At 40.9% G+C, this 19,566-nt stretch overlaps 1 long non-coding RNA gene across 2 annotated transcripts in view; it reads left to right on the forward strand.

The window, feature by feature from the left end:
* The first annotated feature begins 5,818 nt into the window (after nt 1-5,818).
* LOC135318764 (uncharacterized) overlaps nt 5,819-19,566 on the forward strand; it is a 49,171-nt gene continuing 35,423 nt past the window's right edge. For both annotated transcript variants that reach the window (XR_010377084.1, XR_010377085.1), the window contains exons 1-3: nt 5,819-5,970; nt 10,708-10,783; nt 11,716-11,804. This is a non-coding gene — a long non-coding RNA (uncharacterized LOC135318764). The remainder of the gene's footprint in view (nt 5,971-10,707; nt 10,784-11,715; nt 11,805-19,566) is intronic.

A 19,566-nucleotide genomic window follows, 5' to 3' on the forward strand; every position in this document is an offset into this window, starting at 1 on the left:
GAAGCTGTTTGCAGCTGCAAGGGACCAAAAAGACACCAAATAAATCTGATCATCTCTGTTTCCACTGAACCTTGTCCAGGACACTGTGATGCCCACAGGTCTCCTAGGGAGTGGGTAATGCAGTGAATGGCTGCAGGCCCATTTCTCTCTGCTGACCTCCGGCGCTCTCAGCTCTCCTGTTATTTTATTAGAAGGACTGGGAATTAGGCATCTTGACCTACTTAACATCCAGGGACTGGGAAGAGCTTATTACCCTTTGATTACACCTCTCACCGAAGAGAGGAAACAACATTCTCAGAAGAAAACCTTACTGCATTGGGAGCTCACGACTGGTTTATCATTTGTAATACAATAATATCTAACACTGAGTGCTAGGTGCGCCAGGCATGATGTGTTTTAAATCTCATGTAATTGTCCTCTAAATCCTAAAGGTTAGTTCATAATATTATCTACACTTTACAGATGAGAGAGCTGAAACGAAGAGGTGCAGCTAGTGAGTGTCAGGGCTGGGATTTCTGTCCAGGAGATCTGGACCCGATGTGGTGCGTGCTGTAATGAGGGGGCCCTCTGCATGGGGTCGTGGCCGTCAGATTCCTGGGTCCCATGTTTGCTCCTCCAAAGCACAGAGGATAACGTCACAGACACATTTCTACTTCTATGATATAAGTCAGGTTATACATGTTCTAGTAATCCAGAATATTATTGAGAAAGAGGAAGGCCCGGTTTAGCGTGTAGGTGGCATCTTCTCTGGAAAAGACAGGTTGTTCTTGTATTTCATGTCCGTCTCTGTAGAACGCTTGAGTAACAAATGTATAAATTCTAATTTTTTTAATTGTCCTGTGTTCGGTGAGAATTACTGTTTAACCGTTTTGTTTATGTTACAGTTTGGATTTCTAGCACATTGCAAAACAAAACAAAACAAAACCCCAAACTAATTAAATTAATGAATTAAGCAGCACCCATCCCTATCTGCTATCCTTCTTGAAGGAAATCATCTTTCTCTCTAGGTGCAAAAGGCAGCTATCCCTTTTTTCTTTTAAGAAAGACGCTAGTTAAATGTCGTCCTCATTTGTAGCTTTGCTGTTAAGAAATCACTGTTTTGTTAGCTGTGCCCCCTGCTGAAGCATTTTGGTGTCTCTGTGCCTGGGTTAGCTCACAGACCCGACAGCCCGTTAGCTCTTGATGGTCTCCTCTCTTGGATGTGGTTACCATCAGCTCCCTGTTGGGATTCAAATCACTTCTATCCCTGAAAGGCTGTCTAGTGTATGGAGACCCTTCGGCAGAGCTCTGATTTTCAGAAACTACTTTCATGGCCAGTGGGAGTGGCACAGACAACGGTCACCACGACCCAGACCCGCCTTCAGCTGGGCGTTCCCTGCCTTGTCTCTTTCCTTGCTGCTTTCATGTTTTGCGCCCTTGCTGCTCCCTCCTCCCTTTCCTCCCTTCGCCCCCCTCTCTCTCTGCTCCTCTTCCTGGCTCTCTCTGCCCCTTCCTTTGTCTCCCTGCTTTTCTGTCTCTTTCTTTGTAATAACCATAGGTGTTTATTTGTTTAGTTAGTCAGCTCATGTTAACGTGATAGTTGCCCCTTGGAGGTAACACAGCCCTGCAAATGTTCCTCCCCAACCTCCATTCACTCTCCTCTCCCTCCTCCCTAACAGAACCCTAATTTTGCCCAGGTACATCCTCTTCTCCACACACTTAAAGGAAGTCTGCTTCATCCTCACCCCTGAGAGTGGTGGGTACTTTGGGGCTCAAGCCAATCAACACGGGCCCCCTTTTCCTCGCAGTTACTGAAAGCACTGGCCGATGAAACGGGAGGGGAAGCCCGCTGGCCGGTTTCTGGGGAAGACTTTTTCTCTGCTGAGAGGTCCCCATTCTTTTGAATGTTACTGCGTCTGGTTGCTGTGATGCAGGAAAAACAGATGTGGGGCGTGAGGAGGGCCATGTTCCAGACTTCAGATGAGCCCCTGGGATGTGCCCCGCCAAATGTGGGTCCTTGGCTTCAGACAGGAAAGACTTCGAGAGCGAGCCACAGCTGAGTACAGTTAGATTTATTTAGAGAGATACATCAAAAGGCAAGAGAAAGGCCACAAGGTGTGGGGGTTTGGTGCTCAGATTAGAGTGAAAGTAGGTACACAGTCCATAGAGTGCAGGCTGTCTCCGAAGGGAGAGAGAGAGGGTGGCCATGAGGCACCGTGTGGCCAGTTTTTATGGGCTCAATGGCTTCATATGCTAATAAGTGGAAGGACCAGTCTAACTAGCCTGGGGAAGGGGCTGGGATTCCCAGGAAGTTGTCCATTTCCCACTCTTTGACCTTTTGTGGCTAGCCTTCGGATGGTCATGGCACCTGTGGGCATGTTATTTACCATGTTAATATATTACAATGGGCATATAATGAAGCTCAAATTCTTCTAGAAGTTAAATCTCCCACCATCTTGAGCCTCACGGCCTACTGGGGGTTGGATCTCCCACCATTTTGATGTTAATTGCTGTATCATTCCTTGAATGGCTGTGCCCTGCCCCCTTCCTGTCTCAGCTGTGGGTGTATTTGGGTTATGGGAGGAAGGAGCCTGAGGGTTAAGCTAACCTGCTGAGGAAGGCAGGGTGGAAAGATGACAAGTACCTGGTCCTGGTGACACTGAGCCACTGAATCAACCAGCCTCGGAGTCATAGCATTCTCAACTCTTTGTTTAGAGCAGTAAAATCCCTTTTTCTTTAAACCCCGTTGAGCTGTGTTTCTGTCACCTGCTAGGGAGAGCCACCTGGTTCAGGGTCCCCGTGCTCCTTCCTAGCCCGGCTAGTCACGTGCTCCTCGAGAACTCCACTCCTCTCCTCTGTATCTCCTTACGAGCTTGTTGGGGGGATTAAATAACAAAGTAATAATAATAAAAAACACATATGGAGCCCTTTTTATGCATCAAATTGTATTAAACACTTTATACGTTTCAGTTATTTTATGGGCCTGCAAAGGCCTGGGGCTGTGTCTGGCATCTAGTTGATGGAAAAAAGTAATTTTCTCTCCTTTCTTTGCCATTCATTAATGTACTCGGTGCCATGGAGGGAATAAACATGCGGCGTGTCCTTGTTTTTAGGAACCGATGACGTAGATGGAAGGGAGCTGGGTGGGGAGTCTAGTTTACAAGAAATCACAGTAAGTCGTGTTAGAAAACATGTAGCTGTGATTTGATCAACTAAGCGGTGGTTTGAGGTAGATGGGAAGTGAGACTGGGAAGTAGAGGGCTCAGTCTTTCTTAGAAGGTCTTGAAAACTAGGCAAAGTAAATAGGACTTGATGTAATATAAACTGGGGGACACCTGAAAGCTTCTGACTCAGGACTAACATGATGAAAGTATTTAAAGAAGGTAAGTCAGAGTGAAGGGAAAGACTGAAGTCGCATAAATTGATAAGGGAGCTATTGCACTATACTCTGGATGGAATGTGATAAGGCCTAGATTATATTTTAATTAACTCCAATTTGTTTTTGGTCTCAAAAAGCAGAAAGCGCCAATTAAAATAATGCGTTGTGTGTTTCAGTGCAAGGACTATTGAATGAGAGTTACCTGAGAGAACTCAGGATGCTTGAATCACTTGTAGATCACAGAGACAGATCAACTTACATTCAGTCCTGTTTTAAAATTATATTTTTAACAACAAGAAACCTCCAGACAACCTAATCAAAAGGTGAGCAGAAGACCTAAATAGATATTTCTCCAAAGAGGACATACAGTTGGCAATAGGCACATGAAAAAATGCTCAATGTCTCTAATTATTACAGAAATGCAAATCAAAACTGCAATGAGATATCATCTCACACTGGTCACAATGGTCATCATTAAAAAGTCTAAAATAGTAAATGCTGGATAGAGTGTGGAGAAAAGGGAACCTTCCTACACTGCTGGTGGGAATGTAAATTGGTGTAGCCACTGTGGAGAACAGTATGGAAGTTCCTTAAAAAAAAACAAAAAACAAAATAGACTTACCCTATGATCCAGCAATCCCAATCCTGGGCATACATCCAGAGGGAACCTTAATTCAAAAAGACACATGCACCCCAATGTTCATAGCAATACTATTTACAATAGCCAAGACATGGAAGCAACCTAAGTGTGTGTCGACAGATGACTGGATAAAGAAGATGTAGTATATTTATACAATGGAATACTACTCAGCCATTAAAAAGAATGAAATAATGCCATTTGCAGCAACATGGATGGACCTGGAGATTATTATTCTAAGTGAAGTAAGACAGACAGACAGATGTCATATTATGTCACTTATATGTGGAATCTAAAAAAAAAAATAACACAAATGAACTTATTTACAAAACAGAAACAGACTCACAGACATAGAAAACAAACTTATAGTTACCAAAGGGGAAGAGGGGTGTGGAGTGATAAATTAGGAGTTTGGGCTTAACAGATACAAACTACTGTATATAAAATTGATGAACAACAAGGTCCTACTGTATAGCACAGGGAACTAAATTCAGTATCTTATAATAAACTATAATAGAAAATAATCTGAAAAAGAATATTTATGTATATAGATGTGTGATTGTATTACCTTGCTGTACACCAGAAACTAACACAACAATGTAAATCAACTGTTCTCCAATAAAAATTATTTTAAAAGTAGTCCTAGTATATAAAGATTTTAACCCATTTAGTATTTATAACAATTTTATACATACATAAAGGTATATAAACAACAAGTAGATTATTAAAACAGTAGTGTCCTATTCCCTGTCATTGTGGACAGATGAGGAGTCATTTTGCAGTATTTAGAAATGGTTTCTGTATTTACTAATATAGAAAACCTAATGGTAATTTACAGAACATTTTCATACTTTAAGTAAAGATTTTTTTTTTCTGTATCTATTTAGTGGATCTGGCTGTAAATATTCTTCTTTTCCATATTGGAGAAGAAAACAGGTCCACAGATTTCAGGTGACATTTTCCCAGGTTAGTGGGAAGTAGTGCTGTAGAAAGAAAACACTTAGGAAAAAAAGCTACCTGTGTCAGATAACCAGAGAGTGGTTTAAAAGAACAAGCCCTAGCAAATCATAGACTGAAAAACCAGAAGAGAAACAAGAAAGAGATAATGACATGCCGCAGAGCAGAAGGGACCAAGACCAAGGCTGGGCCACTCATTACAAGTACAGACATAAAACCTCGAATGACTACAAGGTCAAAAACAGAATTGTCACTGAGGACCTCAATTTCGGGAAACAAATCACATGTGGCCTCGATGCTGTCATGAAAGGGTATTTCTTGCCCTCTCATCAGATTTTTTATTGTATTTTTTGATTGATTGTCTTGGGTGTACAAAACAACAGTAGGAAACTAGGCAAAATTACTGCCCATGTATTTAAATATAGTATGATTCTGACTCCAGCATTTTGAACACTGTTAACTAGAAAGTAAAGATTTGTTAAAAAAAAAAATCAGACTTCTCTTCCATACACACATGCAATTATAACCAGTTTCACAAATTAAAAAAAAATCACATATTAATAGAAAATAAGGCACATCCTCTTTTTTTTTTTTCCTTTCTTCCTTTCTTATTGACTTTTATAAGCAAATGTTAGGTTACATCCAGCTCTTTTGGTTCCCAGATTTTAAGAGTGAGCTCTTCAAATTGCTAACGTGCACTTGAGATTAGTAACCATTTCCAAAGACTTTGTTATTTTGGAACTGTCTTTTGTAATTCATTAACTCTAAGTTTAAATGCCTTGGCATGACATTTACATTTTAAGCATTTTTTGGAATATACTATCCCGTTGACCAACTAAATTTTAAGCCATTCTGTAAATGCTTATTAAGAGCCTTTTGCAAGTAACAAGTAAGATAGATATTGCCCTGTTCTTCTGGAACTTGAAGGGAGGAGAGATTGTTGGCCAGGCTACCAAGATGTCAGCGGGGTGTGGATGTCGTGGGTGATAGAGGTGATGTTTAAGCCAAAACCCAAAGGGTGAGTAGAAATTTTCAAGTGACAAGGAAGGGAAAGAAGGTCCCTGGGCAGATAAAACTGCTTGTATGAGAGACGAGAGAAAGCACAGGCTTTCCAAAAACTGTAAACCTAGTTTGGGAGGAGCTTTGTTGGTGAAGAGATAAATAAGAACTGCTCTTTTTTCACTTGGCAGAAAGATGGTAAACAGATCTGCCACAACCCAGGCTCTTAAGGCTATTTGACACGAAGGGACAGAAAAAAAATAAAAACCAGAGTGAATTTCTTTTTTATTATTCATGAGAGTAATTACCTGATTTCCTTTAGGCAAGTCTTGATCCCTGTCGATCCCTGGGTTCACGAGATGGAGCTTTTTGCTCTGCTCTGGTACTGGCTTCCATTGTGTATTTCCCTTTTCCGGCAGACTGAGAAGCCTCACACCAAGCCTCAGTTTCCAGTAGGAAACTTATTATCCTCCAAGGAAAATGCTGAGGGAAGAGAGGCATTATATTAAAAAGAATGGAAATGCTTTCTCATTTTGAAACGTGCTTATGAGCCCCACTAGGCAAAGCAGAAATTCCCCTGAAGAGAACTCCAGACACAGGAGGCAGGAAGGCTGGGCTCTTTGTCTGTGCAGGTACCTCACTAACGTGCTATCTGTGGAACAGAGTCAGCGCTGACGTTTTGTGTTCAGTGCGTTTCTTCAGTGGGTTTCATTTCGTTACACGGTTCATTTCGGGCTTCCTAGCTTCTCCCAGGGAGCTCCTTAAGGACAACATGTTTCATAGAGTCACAGGGAGTCAGTCTTCCTCTCTCTACAAATACAGCTGAATCTGATGGGCTCTAGTGTGGATAACAGTTTCGGTCCGATGATAGTGACTTGAGCTGATTGTGTATCTCATGCCAGATGGACTTTAGTAACTGGGAAGACACTGGTCTTGTTCCTGTATCAGCAGCACCTTGGTTTGTAAGTCTGGTTTTAGGTGCTTATCTAAATGTTTGATATAGATACAGAATATTGAGTTGAAGGAGATAATGGACCCCAGCTTGAGGTCTGGTTGTGTCAGTTAGTAGCCATGTGATCTTAGAAAAATAGCTTATCTGAGATTCCTTAATTCTAAATGGGGATAATTTAAGCAAAAATTAAATTGCTGCTACTTATTCCTGCACTTACTCTATTCTTGCTTCTGTTCTAAGTGATTTACAAATACCAGCTCATTTGATTCAACAAACTATGAGGTGGATACTGTTTTAGCTGCTCTGATATTAATCATACCAGGCCAGGGGGCTTTAGGAAGAAGTCAGAAATCAGTGTTTCTACCCACCCTTCATTTCTTCCTTGACCAAAAGGGTGCAGCTAGTTAACGCGAGAGGGCTTACCAGGCGCGTGAGCCTTTGTTTCCTGAGATGGTTTGTGATGGCGTTACACCTGCTGGTGTAACTGGTCTGCTGCTTCTTCCTTATGAGAAATCAAATTTCTGGAATAGACTCTGGCCTGGGAATCTAGAGTGTTCTTTAGCAAGGAAGATTTTAAGGTGTGAAGGAAATGGGTTCTTTTCTACACTGGAGAGAGGAATTAGGGTCATTCCAGATGGTATCATGGTGGCACATGGATGTCTGTGATCCTAGGAATTGGTTCAGTCTGTGGCCAACATTGTCCCTCAGTCTGGCAATCCCTTCTTGGGTGGTGAATAAACTTAGAGCGAATAAAGGGGAAAAATGTAATTTAGGATAGCTCCCATATAGGAAAAAATGTCAATTCCTTGAAACAAATGTGAGAATGAAGACATAAAGAGAAGAGGTCTTTTAATAGAAGCAGTAAAAAAAAAATAATAATATCTTTCAGAGAAAGCATAAAAAATAACACTTTTCATAATAAAGTGGATCATATTGTCATGAAAGGCCAAAAGGATTCCAAAAGTAAAGTGACATTTCTCAGAGCCAAAGATATCTTTGCCAAAACAAGCGTGCTTATTTCTGATAATTCTGGTTATAAGCCTAATAATTAACACAAAATAAAGGGTAAATATTTTCCTTGAAAAAAAAAAAAACAGGAGGTCTTTGGGGTTTTGTGCTGAATTAGAATAGGCTAACTCGTGAGGAAAACAAGAAACACGTTAGTGGCTTGATGCCAGACGGACTGATTTCTCACCCCACGTGGCCGGGGCTCTGTCGGGTGGGCAGCTCTTCTCAGGGGACTCTGGGTGCTTCCATCTGTGGCTCTCACCCATCTCGGTCCTTGGAGGAAAAAGAACAAAGGTTGTAGGTGGAAGCATTTCATAGGCCAAACCTACCCCTGCCTTCCTCCATTCTGCCCGTGTTTTATCTGTTGGGGCTCAGATACCTCTAGGGGAGGCTGGGGCAGACAACTCAGCCATGCCTGGGAGGAAAAGAGAAATGGTCTGGGGACCGCTGCCCTACTGCCACAGGGAACTGAGCCAGATAAGCAGGAACACAGGTTTGCTGACCTTCTCCGGGAGGTCATATTTTTGCCCCTAATGATTTCTCCCACACTTTCCCCTGAGAGATTAGACATTCTCACTGATTCCATGTAAGTTGCCGTGTCCCCCACTGTAGACGTAATACACTTTTCTCCATTGACTCTGAGCTTGGCTACGCTCCTTGCTTTGGCCAATGAGATTCAGATGATACTGTGTTCTGGCAGCAGCTTACAGAGCCCTGGTGCGTTTGGCTCCCCTTTCTCAGTGCAGTGAGGACATAGCTGGCCCTCAGCCTGTCTTCTAGAAAGGGAAGACCTGTGGGGCAGAGCCAAGTAGAGCTGAGTAGAGTTGACATTTGCAGCGGCTGTGGCCAACCTAGAGCCCCCATCATGTACAAGGAGCACGAAATCCATGCCTGTTGTTAAGAGCTACTGAGATCTTTGGCATTATTGGCTGCATACGTCAGCAAAGGTGACTTCGAATGTCTTCTTTAGGCATATGTATAAGTCCATCATAGGAAAGGTCATAAAAACGTTGGCACACAGCTGATGAGTGAGAGACACAAATTCTTCATTTCTCAGAACTGACTCTCACAGTTGATGGTAATTTGCAGGGTATGATCTGAGGGAGGCATAAGGCCCTCCACTTACTCTCCAAGTATTCAAATAGTCATGTTGTTTTCCTTATGCTTCTTTATTTCTAGCTGTAATGAAATTTCTAGCAAGAACGTCACTAAATGGTTAGAAAATAAACATCCTTCTGTATGAACGGTCACTCAAAATAAATACACAGGACTAGGAGGGGTAGGAGGGCCGATAAAGTTCTCCATTCACTTTGTAGCACATCCTAAATATCGATGTAAAATTTTTGACACCCTGTGATATTGAAGGCAGCATTTTAAGCAAGTGGAACATGGTATCATTCTGTTTTAATAGAGGATGAAGAGTCAGACATCAGGGAGTTGTGTAGGACTAGGGAACCCGGGTAGAGCTCTGAGGACCCCTGGGTGGGGAATATCACAGGGAGTAGGTCAGGGGCATTGAGTAAGTCAGAAGACCACATGGGGTGTTAAAATAGTACTTCATCCACGGCGAACCCTATTTGCCACTGTTCGAAGGCTTTAAAAGTAGCTTGAACTTATACGATGATAAAACTTGTGTGGAAATGCACTAAATTCTTTGGCTATTGGTTATGTAGATAGAATCATTACTGGAGAAGTGCATGAGACTTGTCACCGTTATTAAATTTATTTAAAACCAAAGGCTCTGTGCTAAAACGCAAACTGATGTTTTATTGGCACATCAGCTTATTGAAATGACGTTGGACAGTGTAGTTATGTGTCTGGGCTCAGACTTGGAGCATAAGGCTTAGCGGAGCAGTGGGCCATCTTAAAGACAACGTATTTGGTTTGAATGGGGTGATATTCTGATCTGGGTGATGTAAGTGAGAAGATTAATTTAGTGGTTGCAAACAGCAGAAAATTTTGAATTGTTTTAGACAATAAAGGACATTTGTTGGTCATATATCTAATCAGAGACAAGTCAGGCTTCAGGCATGGTTTAACACAGGCTTTAGCTCAGCTTCTCTGTGATTATCTCTGCCTTTTATCATGCGACTGCTTTAACCTCAAAGTGGTAGCCCTCATGCTGGCGTGTGTCTGCCAGCTATAATCAGGGCTGTGTGCTTCCTCATTCACAGTTCAGGGGGAAGGTGATGGTTCCTCACACTTACCTAACAAAATTCCGCCTTTACTCGGATTGTTCCAACCTGAACCTGTCACTGGGTCCAGGGGTAACTCATCTTTTCCAGTTGGCTTTCACTCATCCTGAAGCAACTGCTGTGATTAAATGAATGAAATAGTAGTATCTGACTTATGTCATCCAAACTACATGGCTGCTGCAATGGGGAAAGGGTAGTTCCTCCCAGAAGCATTCTTAGGTAGAGGGCAGAGTGGGAGTGGGTTCTGGGCCAACAGACGAATGTCCCGTCCACTGACCTGGGCTCTGCTACTGACGAAAACGTCCAGGCTGGCTGAGGAGAGTGGAACAACTCAGGGCTTCAGTGTCAAATGGATGTGCTTTCTGTCTTCATTCATGTCACAAACTAGCGTGTGAACTTGATGAGTCCTATAAACCTCAGCTTTCCTATCTGTGAAAAAGAAATAGCCTGTACTCCCTCGGCTCCTGGACTTCAGTGTTTTCTAGATGCATCATTGACTAATGAACAGTTTAAAAAATAGGCTCTGTATAAAATGTACTCAACATTTGTTAAGATGCATCCCAAGTTCAGAAAATGCAAAGCATTTTTTTTTTTTTAACAGAGATGAATCTCAGATCTGAGGATATGGTAATGGTTATGCTTGGCATTGAGGTTTGTTCTGAAGATCAGAGAATATGGTATGTACTAGGCAAGAAAGTATTTCATCATTATCTGTCTGACTTGGGCTCCATTAGTTGTTTGGGTTAAGAGTTATTATCTTGGCTTTAGATTTAAATTTTCTCAAGCTTGCATGAGTCTTTGGGCAAATGCTTCTGTGTTTTCACTTGAAAAATGAGTGGTCTAGATTAGATAATCTCTAATGCTTCTTGCCCCAGTTTTATAGCTGTGAGTGCTGGCATGGACCCACATTCCTAGAAGTAACATGAAATTTAAGCAGCCTCTTAGATTTAGGGGGCAAGTAGCTGAGTGATTGGGTGAGTGGCCCTTCCCTTCTAAACTATGGCCACTGTTGGCTCACAGATCTGTGAAAGCCAGAGCATCTCTGTCTGATTTGCAACATTGCTGGCACCAAGCAACTCACCTTTTAACAAACCAGCATGGAAAACTTCCAGGGCATCTGCCACTCTAATTTATACTTTAGAGGATAAGGCTGACCAGAAAGGCCATAGAAATGACTAAATTTATTCCCATTTGTTCAATTACAGTGCCTCTTTCAGAAAAGTAGATTTGTGGTTAAAGATGTTGAGTATTCACTCTCTTTCCTGGAAGAAGCATCTGTTGGCTATAAAACTAGCAAAATGGAAGTAGTTAACGCTTTGAAAACATCCTTAAATTATCCTCTAAACAATTTTTTTTCTGGAGAAATATAAGTTTAAAAATATGTATGCCAAAGACTTCTCAGGGGAGTCTGCCTTTCTGTTCATCACCAACAGTGAAGTGGTTAAAGGGAAAACTTTTAAAAAATCCTTTTCTCATTCCATTCTGCTTAAGATGAATGGCTGTCCCTCTGCTAAAAATGAGGTAACTCACTTTATTTCTCCATTCTCTTTCTTTTTCTCTCCCTTCTCTCCCCACTCCCCTTCCCTCCTTCCTTCTTTTTTCTTTCCAGAATGAGCTCTATTTTTGAACCATGTAAACTTAGACTAAATTAGGGACTTTTGGAAATGGAACCAATACTTTCGGGCCGATAATCTCTCAGTAAGTATAACCAAGTAGCAATTTATCAAGGATTATACATGATACAGCTTCATAAATGACCAGCCCTATAGGGTTAATTCTTTTGGAAGGGGAGAGGGGAAGAAAATCTTTACTCAAAATGACTACGTCAGGCCCTACGATGGGTTTATTCACATGCATTAATGTATTTCATAACCATAGTATAAGATATGTAGAATTACCCCTAGTTGCACCTGAGGAAGCATAGTTTCGGATGGGATGATGAAATTTATGGCCAAATAACTCAAAAACCATAATTATAAATATGCATATTTGGCTATAAAGCTGGTTATCTTGCTCCTTAGTGCACTTTGATAATCTGGATTTTCATCTTACAAAATTCTGTGTTGATACTTCAAATAAAATTTACTGGGTATTTGCTCAGGGTCGGGCATCAAACCATGTCCTTTACATGCATTCTTTTTAAAATTCTCATAACAGACCCTTCCTATTATTTATCTTTATTTTGGAGATGAAGAAACAGAGCTCTCAAGGATCACATTTTCTATTCACAGTCTCTCCACTTGGTAGCCAGAGGTTTTTTTTGTTTTTTTTTTTAAACCAAAATGGAAGTCTGATCACATCACTCTCTTGGAAGAAAGCTTTTAGGAGCTTCCTCTTTGCACATGTGTCATGTGGCCTGGCCTGGCCCCGCTGACCCACCAACCCCATCTTGCCCTCCTTCCCAGCTCTCTCTTCACCACTGCCAGCCTGTCTCATGCTGGGCTCCCTCTGCCCAGAATGTTCTCCTCACCACCACCCCACTCACCCCCTTCACCAGGATGCTCACCCTTCAGTTCTCATGAAATGGAAACATGAAATGGATCTTCCAGATCCGACCTGGGATCAGGATCACCCATCTGTGTTTCATAGTGTTATTCACATGACATCACCGCGTCTTCATTTCTGTGATTTTGTTTTGATTCCTGTACGATTCCTGAAGACCAAGTGCTAGGCTAGTTTTTATCATCATCCCCAGTGCCAAGGGCATTTTTTGGGTACTTAGTAGGCATGTAATATAATGTTTGCTGAATGAATGATTGACTAGGACTGAAAATAATTTTTGTCTGACTCCATAGCTCTTATCAATAAGACATGTTGATTGAGAAAACAGCGGTGCCACAGGATGATATATAAAGTATTAAATAGACATTTTTAATTTTTCTAAATCCAGTGATCCTAGTCCATTCGAGCAACAAGGATTAAGGTCATCAATGCTCCAGTTGAGCAGAGGGGAAGGTCATTTGGAGAAACTACAGAACGTGATGTTGCAAGCATTGGCTGTTCACTTTTAAAGCCTATGACCAGGTTTAGGAAAGGAAATGTCTGTGGGAAGAAGACTGTACGGGCTGAGTGAGATTAGAGAACAGCCTCTAAATTAATGGTAAAGTGAGGACCACGTGGTCACTAAAGAAGAGAGTTAGATGCTGGTCTGAGTTGCTCAACATTCACCCCCAAACCCTTGGGAGAAGATGATGACCCTCTTGAGGTCATGGGGCCTAAGGAGAGGAGAATGCTAGCTTACAGTTCACATGGTTGCCTAGGAACCGTGAGTGGGGCAGAAAAAGCCTTGTGCCTCTACAGGTGGAGAAAGCAGAGGTGGTTGCATGGATGCGCCTGACTGCAGCCTTGGTGGGAACACCCCGGTGGGGAAGAAGAGCACTTCCACATGGCTTGGGGAGGCAGGGTTATGATGCCGAGAGCCGACGCTCTGCAGGAGGCTCACAGATGTGGCTCAGGGATGCAGGCACAGATGTAAGCAGGGGTTGTACATGCCAGAGCCCAGATGTGGACGGCCCAGGCTTGGAGGATTCCTGCATGGGAGAGTGCAGACAGACGGACGACAGGCGTGGAGAGGAGCACGGCCACGTTCACGACTGAGCACACCGTGATGCAATGATCACATCTCGGGACGGCAGGCCAGGGCACAGCGAAACTAAGCCGTGGAGAGACCCCAGTGCCCCCTCCTCCGGGAAGGACGGAGAAGGAGGGTATCGAGCGTGGCTGAGTATAAACCTTAGGTAATGAAACAGCCAGGTTTATCTGGATATGACCAGAGGACATTCCTTTTCTCTGGGGAAATAAAGGCTGAGGTAGAAATTAAGTTCCATTGTAAGAAAAAAATATATATAATTTGTCCACTTGAGTTTGTAGTTTGTGCGAAATTGTACCTCTTGAAACTCTTGCGCTTTGCTTTTTCAAACATATTTTACAATAATTAAATGGCCATGCATTTTAGGTTGTGTGAAATCAATGTGGCTGAAACCTACTCTGTCCTCCTCTCAATCCCAAAGGAAATATCCTTTGCCTTTGGTTCTCAGAACCAGTAAATCCTCTGGTGGTGATTGTCTTCTTGCATTATACTGAGAAGATGGTGGGAACTGCATAATTCATGGGAGGCAAGTTATTCAGCCTCAGAAGTAAATTGCCCAAAGAAAAGGAGAAACACTGCTTTTTATTATTTTTCCATATAACCCAGTATTATTGCATTGAAGATAAACTGCCTCAAATTCCAACTTACCAAACCAGAATACTCTAATAAAAGCAAGATCTGTCAGGTGGCCAGATTTAGCCCTTTCATTACCTTGAATCACTGGCAAATACAACAATTTTCTAATATAATACTATTTTCATTTCATCTTCTGTTCTGAACTGTAACTGGAGAAGAGTACAAGACCTCTAGATCCAATTTTGCCATTTGGCATGTTGACCATTTGGTGTTGATCAGGGCTTTTTAAAAAAAAATGTTTCCTCAAAACATAAATGACCTTTCAAAAGCACAGGCTGGATTTCTGATATTTTGTTGAATATTGCTTGAACATATCTCTACCTCTTTAAGGAACAAGATGTTTTCTGAGATTGTTTTGGAAAATAGGCACATGATTTTTCATGTCAGATAATAATTACTTGATTTTGTTTCATTTACTTATCAACTTTGTATCATAATCATAGACTATTAAAATAAAACCATAATGTCATTTCCCCCATCCTTTCTCCTCAAGACTCAACCTCGTTTTGCATTTAGGGGTGACTTAGGATTATTTATTCTGTTTTCCTACTTTCCAGGGGAGAGACAAATGGTACAAAGTAGTTTTAATCAACACTAGAGCATTTATTTGTTCTTTATTTTATTTTAGTACAGGTGGGGTCAGTTTTCCCCTCCAACCAGCAGTGAGGAAACGTTACCACTAACAAGTAATAAAGGAACTTTGAGTTCAAAATGCAACAGATATTCTTTAAACAATGCTACCTTTGAGCCTGAGTTATTTGCCCTGAGAGTCTCAACTGATCAAATTAACAGGATAATTTCCAAACAGTTATTGTACAGATGCACTGTAAGATTGGGCACATGGGCTCTTAAAGTGAATCCCGATTTTTACTTCATGTAAATGACCTAGGAGACCCACTGCAATGGAAGCAAAATCATTTATACTGCAAAGTTTTGTCTGGTTTTGGCTCCTGATAGAAGAGATGTGTAGTCAAGGTCAACTGAGAGGGTTTTCCAATTTTTTCCAACTTGGAGGGTTTTCCAATTTTTTCTTTATAGTTGGTAGAAAATGTTTACTTTCTGTTTAAAAATGCTTGGTTAAAGCAATTAGACTAAATCCTAACTCAAACATTTCTCTTATTGAATTTAATAATTACTACATTGGTTAAGATGTATTTTATAAATAATACAAGGTGTAAGGGAGTAGAATCTTATGTGGGGTCATATATTAATGTCAGCTAAAGATGAAAGTTAGATGTAATTTAAATGTAATGTAAGGTAATTAAAATTATCTTTGAAAATCCTTTATATCTCAAATTTGTATCAGTCTAGACATATTTCCTGTAATCCAGTCTCATACAGCCATTGCCTGCATGTCCACTTGGAAATAGAATAGATAACTCAATCTTAGTATGTCCCTAACTAAACCCCTAACCTCCCCTCCCCAAATCTCGTCCTTTTGAGCCTCCTAGAGTGAGTGACAGCAACTTCATTGCTTTTTTTTATTAAGTGTCTCAGATCAAAAAGCTCAAGTCATCCTTGATTACTGTCTTTCTCTTACACTTTCTGAACTTAGTCATACATTTCATATAATTAGTCAAAAGATCTTGGTGGTTTAATTTTCAAAACAGATCCAAAATCTGAGAACAGTATTCATTGGTTTTAAGTGTCTAAAAAATTATATATATTATAATAAAAGTATATGTAATGAACCAGGCATTCATAATGTAGATTCCAACTTTGTATTTGTATGTCAAAAAGGAAAATATTTTAGGGTACTTTTTCTGCTATAAAAATAGCCCCGGTAGGAAGCAAAGTAATGAGTGGCTAACAAAAGGCTCTGGAGTAAATTTTTGGGGATCCTTAACACAGAGTGACAATAAAATGATTAAATCAGTGGTTCTGAGTGTCCCAGTAAACACAGATTACCGTGCAGCATATGGTTGAAGTTGTTGGATCACGGTGCTGAGAGATTTTTGATGACACAGCCAGGCTCTCCCACTGTTAGCGGATGGTAGGCGTGAGCTGGATTAGCTTGGGGTGAGACATGCAGTATCTGGAACCGTTGGCTCACATAGTGATGGAAGTGGAACTTGGGTCCTCTTAACATGCTCTTCTCATCATAGTTAATTTCATAATCAGAAAAGTGTATGTTTTATTATATTTTTTTCCTAAATAATATGCCTGTGTCTGGGTGTGATATGTATCACTTTGGTGCCAAAGCTGAGAAGAGCTGTACCCTAACCATCAGTCACCTCTCTCTTGGCCCAGGTCAGAGGAGGCTGTGTGATCCTGGCGGTGCAGTTAAGGTTTGCTAGAATCTGGCAGCCTGGGTTCTGTCTTGTCTGACCCTTTCCACCTGCACTTGGATATTAGGATCTATCCTGGCTAATGTGAATGCCGTTTACAATAATAATAAAAAATAAATGTTGGTCCATGTTCAGTAGTGAAAGCATGTATGTTCAAAATTGCTTTGGAGACCTGGATCCCCAGTCCATAGGGATCAGTCTATGCAAAGTCATGGAGGCATGAAGTGGAATGAGGGCTGGGGAGCTGATGGTGGGCACTGGGCTGGCAAGAGCACACACACTGTGGGGAGAGCAGAGGTCGCAGACCAGCTCATAGGGGAACTGAGATCTGCTGCACTTAGAGCCCTTGATCCTGCTGTGTGATATGTGGGGAGTCACTGAGACAGACGTATGGACATGAATTAATGGTTACTTGGCTGGACTATATGCTTATATTTGTAATAAAGTCAAGAGAACCTAAATCACCCAGACTCTTAAGGGGAACTAGGTAAGAACCTCAAAATATTAATCACTCATTAGTCATGATCATGGTCTCTAAGTACTGTTCAGCCAGCTCTCTGATTACCTCTCACCCCTAAGTGCAACAGCTAATGACCCCATAGGGCATTAGTATAAGGTCACGTGTCCACATAACTCTTCCTTTTAAAGCAATAATTCTCAACCTGAACTGGACGTGAGAAATGCATAGAAGGGTAGAGCACTTCCAGGGTCCTTAGTCATGCCCAGGACTAGTTAAATCAGAATCTCGGCAAGGACCCAGACACCTGTATTTTATAAAGACACAGATACGACAATCAGCTTCCTTGGTCTACAAAAAAAAAATTACTATTTCCACCTCAGTAATAACTTCCTACTGGTTAATGAGGTATGTGGCACGTTGTCGTTTCAAATGACCGTTTCCTTGTATGATTTAACTGTCTTTTTATTATGAGTGTTATTTGCAAAGTAGAATGTAATACCTCTGGGGAAATCTTAGACATTCCAGTTCCCCTTAATGTTTCAAGGGCTGGATTAGCGTTTTCCCGGGTTTTGATCCATTGATTTATTTCCTCGAGGCCTTAGCTAGACAAGGGAAGTGCCATGTGGGAGCTGACATTCAGCTAAAATCACTACATGTGTGTATTTGAAGATAATTATTGAAGTAAACACAGTTGACATTATTCTAGTGTGCCAGGTGCAGGATATGTGTATGTGCAAATGTGTGTGTCTTGGGAACAGCAGTATGTCCTTGTTGTATTAAAAAGTTTGTAATGAAAAATACTTGATATTTACATACTGAAAGAAGAATTTTTGTTAAGGCTTTTGCATCTTCATGAAGTCCTTGCAAAGCCTGAATTTATAGGCACAAGTTCCTATCCACTGTTCTAAAAGAAAAACTGACTTCCTCTTTCTGTTTGGAAATATATGGGTGAGATAAATTCACATGCAGGGGTACATATGAATATGTATCTGTATACTAGCGTGTCAGGCTGTGCACTTGGTAGTAAATCTTTGTAGTAATCAATTTCATGAACTACTTGCTATGATAAGTTCTTATTTGATAAGTTCTTATTTCTAAACATTCCATAAACAGGAAGTATTTTCAGTGATTGAACCATGGGCTTTGCTGCCAGACAGGTTGGGTTTGAACCCAGTCACACAACTCACTAGTTGTATGATTTGGGGAAATTTACTAAATATCCCTGTTCCTCAATTTCTTCATCTGTAAAGTCAAGGATGGCTGTAATGTTATTTACTTCATAGGATTATTGTAAGGCATAAATGAGATGCTATATTTAAAATGCTTAGAAGAGGGCCTGGGACATAGATGATGCTAAAAAAATATTTACTACTGTTCAGAAGTCATGTGAAATATAGGACAAGACATTATGTCCCTAATGTACATAAACAAGTTTTAGCTAAAAGCCGTTAAGTGAGAAGACCGCATATAGACAAAGAGAAGCATCTGTCCTCAGAACGCATTTGCTTTATGTGCACGTTGATCCTGGAGCTTCATGCAACTTTATGACTTTTGTCTCATGGTTTTCACACCATTGGAAAACTCACCGAATTATCTCATCTGTTGTGTTCTGTGAAACCGCGGCTCTCCTGCTTCATTGGTTTCTCAGCCACTTTGGTTGTGAACTATGGTTGTTTCCAGTTGAGAATTAATGGCATCTTCTGTTGACTTCGTTGCATTATGAGGTTATTCTTCACTGGGGTGAGACGTCTGTTCCCGCTCTGTGCTTTCCATTCTCCACGGTCTCCAAGTACGGAGGTCTTGACTGTGTGTTCCTGCACACTTACCTACGTAGACCACTGATGGGAAGGAAACAGGTACCTGATGTATATCTGCTTTCTCTTGCCTTTCACTCAAAATACGTCTCTTTTCAAAATGCACATGCCTCAGTGTTTTACGGACCATCTGGGGATGAGGTATCCAAGGAGAAGATGCCTTGAAATGAGACCTTTAGATGCCCAACATCACAATTCAGAGACATGAACCTCTAACGAGACTCTGGGTATCACGGCAGGTGGATGAAGTAACCTGAAGCTAAGAAATGAAATGTAAGGCACTGTTGTTGAGATTTTCTTGTCACCTCTCCTAAAACTCTGCTACTTCAGGGAAAAAGACGGTTTCACTCTAAGTTAATCAGAAGAACTTAGTATTACGTGCTTTCTGAAATTATTTATATATATATATACACACACAGTATATATATTTATAGATATACATTATATATTTTTTTATATATACATATATTATATATTATATATATATATATGTTTGTTTTCTATGTCTATGAGTCTCTCTGGTTTTTTATAAATAAGTTTATTTGCATCTTTTTTTTAAGATTCCACTTATAACTGATATATGACATTTGTCTTTCTCTGTCTAACTTACTTCACTTAGTATAATAATCACTAGGTCCATCCATGTTGCTTCAAATGGCATTATTTTATTTCT

Source organism: Camelus dromedarius, chromosome 21 (assembly GCF_036321535.1).
Source record: "Camelus dromedarius isolate mCamDro1 chromosome 21, mCamDro1.pat, whole genome shotgun sequence".
In the NCBI taxonomy this organism is placed as follows: domain Eukaryota; kingdom Metazoa; phylum Chordata; class Mammalia; order Artiodactyla; family Camelidae; genus Camelus; species Camelus dromedarius.